Genomic DNA, 10,862 nt, shown 5'->3' on the forward strand with positions numbered 1-10,862 from the left:
CACTAAGTGGCTATTTAAGTGGCCGCTTCAACTTCACGAAATTACGTGCATTCCTTTTTTAAATTGTGCGTAGAGGCCACTGAAGCTCCTAAATTCGTGCAAATTGACATTCTGAGTATTGGCTATTCTGTTCCCGTTGTGCTAGTACAAACCCACTGATGTTGGTAGTGCTGGACAGCGTCGATTGTTGATCATTATTGCCCATATAGGGAATATTTATCAGCATATTTTAAGGGGAGACAAAAAAACATTGAAACAGTAAGAAGGGTATTCTTTGAAGAGCTGTTTCGATGGTTTGGCGCTATACGATTGATTATGCGTAAAAAAAAATGAAGGCCAATTATTTTTTCCATACCTTCTAAGTATGGTTTCGCGAAGGATCCTTAGTGCGGGTACGTCAACGTCCCAAATTTGAAATTATCCTACGTATTCGGGAAGTTCTTGCACATAAAAGCAAACGTGATCAAACCGTGATCAAACGTCGACCAAAGGTGATCCAAATCTATGATGCCACGCTGAGCTAGCTCGAGAACTGCACGGTGGCGTCGCCACTGGAATCTTTTATGACGTGCTTTGTTTGGTTTTCTTAGCCTCCTCTAATGGTAAAAGGGCCCCCCTTTTCTTATAGTCGACCTTAATTTAGCAAGTCCCCCGAGCTTAATTTCTGTTAGTGTCTTTACTGTGGTCGTCTACACTTCTACGTCGTCTATAAGCGTCATGTCACGATGATGCTCATTGACGTCACAATGTTTCACTGAGGTGAGAGAGATGGGGAAAACTTTGAGTCCTGCGCATCGTGGCGGCCAAAAAGGCCGCTAAGCGGGCAGCTCCCACTCCTGGACCGGAAGGCCTAGCCTCCCAGCCACGTCGTGGGCTTGCCGGACAGCCCAGAGTTGCTTCTTACTGTCCGATCCACCGATGGCGTTCTCCCATCTGGCTTGATTCTTGACTTCTGGGTCGCTGATGCGTTCGAAAGACCAGAGCATGTGTTCAAGATTGACTAATTCGCCACAATCCCTACACTATACGGACCGTCGTATGATTCCGGGTCTATTTTGTTTAATATACGAGGAGACGTATATGTCCCCTGTCATTAAAAGTCCGAGAGTAAGTGCCTGAGCCCTGTTTAACTCGGTACATGGAGGTGAAAACGTCCTCCGGCCCCATGTGTAGTGTTTAACTAGTTCATTGAAAGACGGCACATCTCTGTTCTCGTGGAGTCCAGCCACGCCGTGGCGCGGGGCAGAGTGGAGGGTGAGGTCTCGCGCTGCCTCATGAGCGGACTCGTTGAGATTCAGGACTGGTCCGTCAAAGTTGACCAAGTGAGCGGGAAAGCAGTACAGTAAGTGCAGAGCGACCTTTCCCGAGGAGAGGATTCTGCTAGCTACCTTGGAGACAAGTTCATGTCCAATCGTTGATGTACGCTAACACCTATACAAAACAAATTGAGCATTTTTACAGATGTCCCTCGGGAAAACCAAGAGAGCATATATTTTAATGAGGACCTTCCTATCAATGACGTTGTAATCATAGTTCGCAGCCCTTCTGTTATGCACACGAACACCTGAGGTCGCAATAACGCTTTAAAATTAAGAGTCAGTTTCATGCAAAGCAAAAATAAATAAAAATAAAATTGCATCGGAGCAAAAGCCTTGATAAGCCTCGTGTCAAAGTCACGCTCAGAGTGTTGCCTTGTGCGTAGCGGCAACACCACTGCCGCCCTTTGACAATCCACTTGACTGTAAACGTTAAATATGTGGCTTATGCCTTTGGCTCAAGATGCGATTGAGACTATGAAGTGGTTTGAACGTCGATACCCTTCATTTACAACCATGCAGCCTGCTTGCACGCGTTCCCGCACGATTTTCAACACTATGACATCCGTACTTCAATGTGTAGGATGATTCACTTTTAAAGGGAACAGCCAATTAGCATTTAAACTAACCTGATTTGGAGATTCAGACTTCATGGGGAGGAGTGCTGCTGTTTCTTACACATTCAGTGGAAAAAAAATTATACAAGCGCTCAACCGAAACTGAGCTATCTGTGCTAATATATTGGTTTCGTTTTTCTATTAAGAGTACCATGGTGGGTGAGCTAGTGATACTACTGACCACTCGTAAAGGAAGCTTCCAGGGCTCGTGAAGGAAACCGGTGGCGATGAGGTCCTGTATAAGCAAGACTGGTCATAACATCTGAAACTTCGTCAAGTGCCTGAAATGATGCACCGTGCCCAATAATAACTTTACAAATAAATACTTCAGTGAGAACCATTAGTACACTTGACAGATGATTTGAAATAAACCAGGAGACCAGAGAGACTAAGGGAGGTAATTGTCTGGATACAGAGCCCGAATATATTGTCACATTATATAAAAAGCACAAAATTTGATAAAAAAACTTTAAAATACAATAAAACTAGAGAGAGACGCGCCCAGCTTCCATCGGGTTGAAGCATCACAGCGACACACTGGTCGTCAGCCTTGTGGAGAACATCTAGCGTGAACAGGTCGACGCGCATGTCTTCGAGAAGACCTGATCGTTGCAGATGGGCCATCTCCAGGATGGATGCAGTGTACCTTCATTGAGGGCAAGGTAGGCGTAGGCATCTAAGCACTGCGCGTGCCAGCAGCGGGCACCACTGCATGGCACCCGAATCTTCCTCTTGGCCACCGGGCAGACCAGGGACACCTGCGTAACCAGAGACGACGCAAGCAGTCGTTTTAGCATGTACCTGTATACGTGTTGCAGCTTACTAGCTAACGAAGTGCCTGAACACGACAGATTTATACCGGGAGTTTCAGCGAACACCTCCAAATATTTTTAAAGGTTGCCTGTGGCAGATAGCACAATTCTAGTTCGTGAGCTGGTCTACTCGAAAAGGCGGACATCACACTTGCACAAGAAATTGAAATGCATAATCGAATAATTAACAAATTCACTAATGAAGTTTTCAACTAATTACCTGATGGCCCATATTGCAATCTACAAACTGTAGCCGTGGAGTTCGTAAGGTCCACTCGGAACGAATTCTCGGGATGACACCAGTTTCGAGATAATAATTCCCGAACTTTGCGGAGAAATGCATTGGCGGTCCAGTTACTTTCTTACAAAACAAAAATATCGTTTTATGCATTGAAGCACAGAAGTATCTGGAACGCCAATGCATTTCCAATCGCAATATGGGCGATAAGATAATTAGTTAACTCAATTAGTGAATTAGTCGATTATGAATTTCCATGTTTTCGTGCAAGTCCGCCTCTTCGAGTAGACCAGCTCATGAACTACAATTATGTGAGCTGCCACAGGCAACTTTTAAAAACATTATTCGCTGAAACACCCGGCCGGTAAAAAAGTATAGACAGACACACAGGCATCAACAGCACTGGAAGCAACATGCGATTTGTTAACACGGGAAGTGTCAGAAACGTTATATTTTCCGGTTTTTTTCAAGTCGAAAGAGCCATTATACAATCGCGCTTTTGTAGCTGCCGACGTCTTCACGCTATAGGCTAAGTTGCACATCTTCTGTGAGTGCAAGCCGTCCTTGCTGAACTCTGCATTACAAGATGTTCTGTCGTGTTCTGTTCTCGCATGTACATAATGGGACTGGAGTCACGTGAGCACAAGTGCGCAGCAAGCGTGCGTATTTCAGTCCGGTCGTGTTGGATACAGTGAGAATATAAAGCACTGAACTATTGACGTCACACTTACGATAGAAAATACGTGTATGGTGTGGTCACAGTAATAAATGTTCTGCGCACTTTGGTTACACAGAAATTAACAGTATGTCTTCACCAGGGCCGCTTAATTTCCAACTATGCAGTAGCTCTCCGCCGCGCAGGGATCGCCTGCCATTTTTTAGGGTGTTCCATAGCCCACAAGGCACCGTGCGCCATGGTATTTGTACTGAAATCCAAAAGTGCGCTTTCAACGTTGAACTTCAGCCGCCGACAAGTAGGAAGCGTAGAGGTCTGCTTCGTCTGCTGGGCGATTTCCTTAATCGTAAATAATCGGTTAAAAATGTTTTGCCATTCAACGAACACGAAAAATAGAAAAGATCATGTGGCATTTTACCTTACGTTCAGAGCTATATGGAAGGTTGTAATGAACCTACACAAACCCTAATGATAATACGACTGATAACAGGACACGTAATAAATTGTTCGTGGATGTTCTATTGAAACACTTAATATTTATAGAAGGAAACCTTTTAAAAAGATGGTTCACACTCCGCCCAGTATCGATGATATGCAGTATAACTTCACAGCAATGCACGCGCACTTTTATTACGAAATTGTTGCAGGAGTACGTACAGAACGTGTTGCTTTTAATAGACTGAGACGTAGTTATTCTTATCCCATTTTCCAACTAAAAGCTTCATGCTTAGGTTAGGGATGCATGACGTATGCGGTGTTTATTCAAGAATGTCGATCTCTTGTTCAACTTCCAAGTCAGTTGGACTACATACCCACACAGTCCCCGCGCTACAGGCAGTCCCCGCACTACATACCCCTTAATTCCGTCTTAATTCAGACTTAAGTCACTTAATTCCGTTTATGCGAACCATTACGAAGATTGCATTACGTGTAGGTCGTTGCGATTGCGAGTGACAAAAGTGTCGCAGTGGCCCCTGGGGCGCACACCCACTGGTACATAATGAATGGCCACATACAGAGGCTTGCGTCAAAGAGGCTTTTTGAAGAGCAGCACATACCATGTGGCACACACACCCAGTCACAAATCTTGAGAATGTGCAAGGATCAGCCGACGAAAACACGACAAAAACTGGGTTGACTCGCCGAAGGATGCTTCACAGTAAAAATTGCTCGGTTCGTCGTTGGTGTGTATACGAAGTGTCATGTTTGCCCCTGCAGCTATCAACATGCTTCTCCGCAACATAATAGATGCTTCACAGGAAGGCAAGCCGTGTTATTACGCTGTTTTTACAGTGTTGCACGTAAATTACGAATCAAGCCTTTCGATGTGCAATTGAGCAAAATAATTGTGCAGGAAAGCCGACTTGGAGTACCTGCAAGGAGCCTGAAAGCTTTGCGGGGTAACCAGCGCCTACATGAATTTCCCACTTGAGCATGTTTACTTGGCAATTTTCCCCCCCGACTTCGGTCATGATAAACACAATCTCCGCGACAATTTCCTGGCTTTTTCAGATGCCCAGAATTTTTCCGAGTTTTCTAGATCGTTATTCAAACCCGGATATTTATTGCTCGCGCACCTGTATTAAAGAGATGTTTTCCATTGCCCTTATTTCTGAAGCATGCCACTTGCAAACTGCATAGCTGAATGTGTAAATTACTTTAGCAGATATATGTTCAAGGCAAAGATGTAACAACATCCATTCAAAAATAATAAAACCGAAAGATTAATTAAAGCAGTCGCTCTGTGTGGAGCGACAACCCAGAGCTGCTGTGATTTCAATAGCTGCACCAATGTAAGCCAGAAACCCGTATGGGTTTTCTTCTAGCTCCCTGCTACTTTCAGAAGGATGCCAAGCGTGTAACTTAGAGCGCGAATTAAAAATCTGGAGGACGCTTAAGCTTCGCCTTTAAGAGTAGAACGCGATAGCATTCAAAGACCCCTGAATGCTTGTCAGGCTTCCCGGCAACTTCAGCTTCCTTTTTTTCACTATCTTCGCCTCTGCGAGCCGCTACCATTTTACGCTGCCGAGGAGGCGAGCGCCATCTGGATGGTGTTTTCGCTAGTAACGTAACCGGTCGCGCCGCTGTTCGTATGGTGGAAATCATGGAAAAGGGGTTTGTGCTTAACTTTCCTCGAAACAGACTTACGTTTTCTCGTACATTCAAATTATGTCTGTAGGTTGTAGTTAGGTCGTACGTTACGATTTTTCTGACAAAATTTACTTTGAGAAATTCAATTTTTGTTCACTAACGCGTCTTCGCCACGCGGAGGGCCTGCGTGGTCGGAGTGGTCTGGGATGATTTTCTTCGCCACAGACACCGGCGCTTACGCCGATGCTAGATTTGCTCCGACACGGGGCCCTTAACGCTAGTCGCGTTAAAATGAGCTAGCAGTTTAGCCACATTGCAGAATAATGACGTAGCAGTGACGCAACACTCGCGCAGTACATTGCAAAATGTACTGCGATAGAGACTCACCTACAAGTTCTCGGCAATAGTCTCGTCTGCTTCGGCTGAAGTAGGCTTTCGCAAGCGCGGCCGTGTCCTCTCGTCTGACGGCGTACGGTACGCTCTCGTCGAGCGAGCGCAGCATCTTGTCCTGGGCCACCTTCGCAGCTTCGACGATACGCACCGACGCCACCGTTGGGACGTGGTAGTTCCATACGGTAAAGCTGTTCACGACGGTGTGGCTCAGATGCAGCGAAACGTTGACCATTGTTAAGGGCACGCCGGGGTAACACCTTGTCATTTATGCAGATCATGGCCCTGGAACCAGCCTGAGAGGAGCGCTCTGTGATCGGACTGAAGTAGATTAGTACTAGCGTCGACACATCTTCAATTTGGGCTTGTGCCGAGTACGTCTCGCCGTAGATGGGCAGGCCCAGTAAAGACCCCCGCGAAGCTACCTCATGTGGCAACTGCCGTAAAGGACGGCAGAAAGGTTGCGGCGATAGCATTGTGCCGGAACCAGACATGAGCAAACGCCGCGACTTGCAAGGGAACTGGAACCAGAGGTAGATGAGAAAAAAAAGTGGGCTATTGAGTATATTTGGCATTTTCAGAAAAAAAAAACGTTTTTAAAGAGACTAACAAGAAACACTTAATCAATTTAGATTGATAAAGCATCACTTCAAAGCTTTGTGTGTGCGTGAACTTCGCGGGAAAACGTTTCCTAGAAAATGATAAGATGAACGCCCAAGTTGCATTTCCTGAATTGTGCGCCGAAACACCGGCTCTGACACGCCATTGTGGGGTCATAAATTCCAAAGTAATTTTTTTTTGCACTTGGCCTTTGCTGCCATAATAATAGTTCTGTTAAATTCCAACATTCAATAGTTGGCTGTTTTAGCATACACCATATTCCATGACAAATGAGTTCTTCAGTAGTCCGCAAGGTGATGGAAGGTTCACGAAAAAGAAAAGTGGCATCCACTCGGTTGCTGAGCAAAGCTACAAACCCACACGGGCTTCCTCCGAAGCTTCGTGCTACAGTCGGGTGGCTGACACTTTCTTTTCGCGCATTTTTGTCTACCTTGCCGACTTCCGCAGAACGTATTTGCCTATATCAAAGACACACTGAACACTTCAGATACCAGAGGTCACACGATCGAGGCTTTCAAAACTGGCTTGAAGGGTGGTACAAGGCTACTCAAATAGTTATGACATTCGAAATATCCTGCTCGTCATGTGGTTTTTCAAATCACGCAGTGTTCCATGAATGTTCAAGGTTATCGTATTGTCCTAATGTTTCGCAGATGGGACATTAACTATAACAAGCACTATAACAACAAGCAAAAAAAACATCGTTTAAAATACCTTCATGCCAGCATGAATACTACACCCATTTTCATTAAATTGCAAAGAAAATCATTTTTTAACACCTATTGCAACGCTCGACAAAACCGTGTTCCCTGGGCGCGCCGGAGTACGAGACATGTTTCTTCCGGCGCGAGACGACTGCCCGGCAACTAATGGCCTCTGTCGCCGGAACAGCATGGCTGCGGTGCCGCGATTCGATTATCCCTAAGCGAGGTATCCCTACTGCATCGACTACGTGCGGTCAATAAATATGTTTTATTAAAAGTACAAAAAAGAAGAAGGAAAGGAAATGCTTTTTTTAAAGAGCCGCTCACCATCGACAAGTGGTTGCTGCGAAAGCCCAAAAAACCTCTCCTAACATCGACCGTTTGAACAGTTAAGGGCTCTTTCACCAGAGCCGTCGATGATAAACTGGTGAAAAGCGGATCGCACGGTCACCACAGAATTCTGTCGCGCATGCGCTGTAGTGCACACTTGCGCCGCTAGTGCGCGGCGATGCGATTCGGCCACCGCTCGCGCAATCCGTTTACTTTCTGGGGTACCTGTACATGCCAGAGTTTAGATTTCTGCCCTACTCGGGCTTTGCCGGGCTGGTATGTTCGTGCAATGTATTTCTGTGCGAATTGAGCGAAAGCAATAAAGGAAGAAAAATGTCGCAGTTTCGTCCGAAAGGCGAAGCAACAGTTGCGATAGCAAATTAGTAGAGAGCTGTAAGGAGTAGGGATAGTAGTTTTATCGGCTGCATAAACTTGACATTCGCTTACTAACGGAATTGACAAGCATGGTGTCAGCGCGCGCAATCAAACATGGCTAGATCACAGTCGATGACCGCAGATAACCACTGTCAACACGCTAGCGCGGGGAAGCGCGGCCGCCGCAGCGAGCGACGGTGCGTGCGGTCTATCGCTGCAACGCAAACTGAGCGGCGAAAGCACAGCATACAAAGGTCAGAGCCGTGTGGAGATCGCGTTCAAGATACGGTGCGCGCGACAACACCGGCAGCCCGCACCGGCGCAAAGTACAAGAACGCATTTGTTGGCAGAGTAGAACCTTCCCCCCAGCCCTCCCGCGCTGCCTTCCTGCTTTGCTCCTTTCGCATGCGAGATAGCGTCGCCAGTTGCCCTTGCGCCCGGTTGCAAGATGCGCATTTGGTTCCGCAGCACAGCGTCGCCCGCCCTCCCATACCCCCACGGCCTTCCGTGCGACGGAAGTCGCGTTTGCTTTCCGCCGTGCGTTCGCTCTCCGTGAAGGCGCGCATCCCCCGCGCGCTTTCACTCACACATACGGCACGCGGTGACGATTTTATCGCCCTTGACTTAATACGGAACTTCACGGCGACGGCAGAAATCCTCTTGAAGCGTCCATATAATTGCTATCACAATAAAAAGCGATCGTGGCCTATTGGTTGAGCACCGGACTGCTGTGCTTGATGGCAGATATTAAAGTCTGCCATCGGTGACGCAATTTTCTTTTTACTAAAGCGAGGCGAGACAAAGTTAGCTGCCTGCCTGCTGCTAAATGTCAATAATGAGGCAAAGAGTGCTTCGCACTACAAAGCTTAAGATTTTCACGCGACACGTGAACGTTATGTTGCAAACGAACAGACGCGTAGCTTTCGGCTGGCGTGGAAGCTTCGACGAACGCACGAGGCGCACAAAGCCTCGTGTGGCAGCAGTTGTCTATGAAACACGGCGGGGCAAGAAAGCGTTACGGCACAAATCGCGAGGCGTCGACAAGTTCCCGCCAAGAAATTGTCAACTGTGCTTATACAACCGTAGAAGAGACCGATATGTTGCACGGCGTCAGTAATGTGCGAAGATTCCACTGCGCAGCCGTGGATGGCGAGGCGCGCGCGTAGCAAAAGGGGGGCGTGGCCCACGTATGAGGAAATGGTTACGCCCAAATTTGTGGTGCTGCTGCCCTTCAGATAGTGTACTGCAATACGTAACAATTTACGACAGTTCTGTAATTCGGGAACGCAAATCACGAAAACTTAAGCATGATATGGTGACTCACATATTTAGTGGACGAAAGCTTACTACGTCGCGGGTGTGGGCTTTAAACAAAATTAGGAGCAAGACGAAAAAAAAAAAAAGGCCAGAACAGTTTTGAGCCGATTACGAAACGCGGTGGTGCAAATTACGGAAAACAGGGCAATTCAGGTATAAATCCACGAACCGTTTCGCGTATACTTGACGAAAACAAATGGCAGCTGAATGAACGGCAAACATTGCAACCGAAGCAAATGGCTAAGTAAAATTCTGAATAAGATAGTATCAAAGGCAGATAAATAATTATTCTCGCATTTTACACGTGCCAAATCCACGATACGATTATGAGGCATGCGGTTTAGTTGACCACGCCGGAATAATTTGAACAACCTGGGGTGTATCAACGTGCACCAATTGCAAGGTGCGCGAACATTTTCGCATGCCGCCCGAGCGCCGCGGCTAGAATTGTACCCGCAACATTGAGCTCAGAAGCCCAACGCGATATCCACTAGGTTATACATCCACAGGTCAGGGAAGGCGAACACGTTCATTGCGTACCTATAGCATCAATCACAGAAAGCAACTGGGCAATTTGCAGGTAATTCACGAGCCATTCCATATAGTTGACAAAAATTCAGCAGGTGAGCGCGGACAAAAAGGAGCGACAAAAAGCAGCAGGCGAGCGCAAGATAAACAATGCGAACTAATGACTGACGGACACGTTTAAGGCAAGTGGTCGTATAGGGCTAAGAGAAATGCTCAGCAAGAAGATGTTGCACAAACTCACGCAATTACGGAAGGCCCAACGAGGTCATTCGGTCCAGCCACCTCAGTTCCTCGTATGCCTCGCCAGTTTCTCAGCCACCTCGTCACTCAAATATCGCATCGAACATTCGAACATTCGGAACATCAAAGCCGTCCTCAGGCAAAAAATTGTTCTCGCCAGTGGCTCCTAAAGCCGCTATATATATAGTGGCTCCTAAAGTCCCTATATAAGAAAAGTACCGCCATATACTCTTTCCTCCGCCGCCTCCTCTCCTAAAGCGCTTGCTTTTATTGCGATAGCAATTATATGGACACTTCAACCGGATTTCTGCCGTCGGCGTCGCCGTCGCCGTCGTCGTCGTCGTCGCCGTGAGGTTCCCTATAGATACAATCTTCGCCGCGCGCCGTATGCCCGAGCGGAAGCGTGCGGGGACGCGCGCTATCACGGAGAGCGAACGCACTCAATCTCCCACGCGCAAGCAAGGAAGCGGGAAGCGAGCGCCGGAGGGAGCGGGGGGGGGGGGGGGGGGGGGGGCGCACTTCTCTGCCAACCACCGCGCTCGTCACTCGTCGCTCGCGCGCACCGTCTCTTATCTCCACACGGCGCTGCCCTTTATGCGCCGTACAT

General features: G+C 47.3%; 1 long non-coding RNA gene across 1 annotated transcript; it reads right to left on the reverse strand.

Annotated features, from left to right (window-relative positions):
• Positions 1-2,436: 2,436 nt before the first annotated feature.
• Positions 2,437-10,365, reverse strand: LOC125945312 (uncharacterized). The gene is made up of 3 exons (XR_007466807.1): positions 10,257-10,365; positions 6,138-6,661; positions 2,437-2,691 (listed from the first exon to the last, which is right to left on the reverse strand). It is a non-coding gene; the product is annotated as an uncharacterized LOC125945312 (long non-coding RNA).
• Positions 10,366-10,862: the final 497 nt, after the last annotated feature.

This window comes from Dermacentor silvarum, chromosome 5 (genome assembly GCF_013339745.2).
Source record: "Dermacentor silvarum isolate Dsil-2018 chromosome 5, BIME_Dsil_1.4, whole genome shotgun sequence".
Taxonomy (NCBI): Eukaryota; Metazoa; Arthropoda; class Arachnida; order Ixodida; family Ixodidae; genus Dermacentor; species Dermacentor silvarum.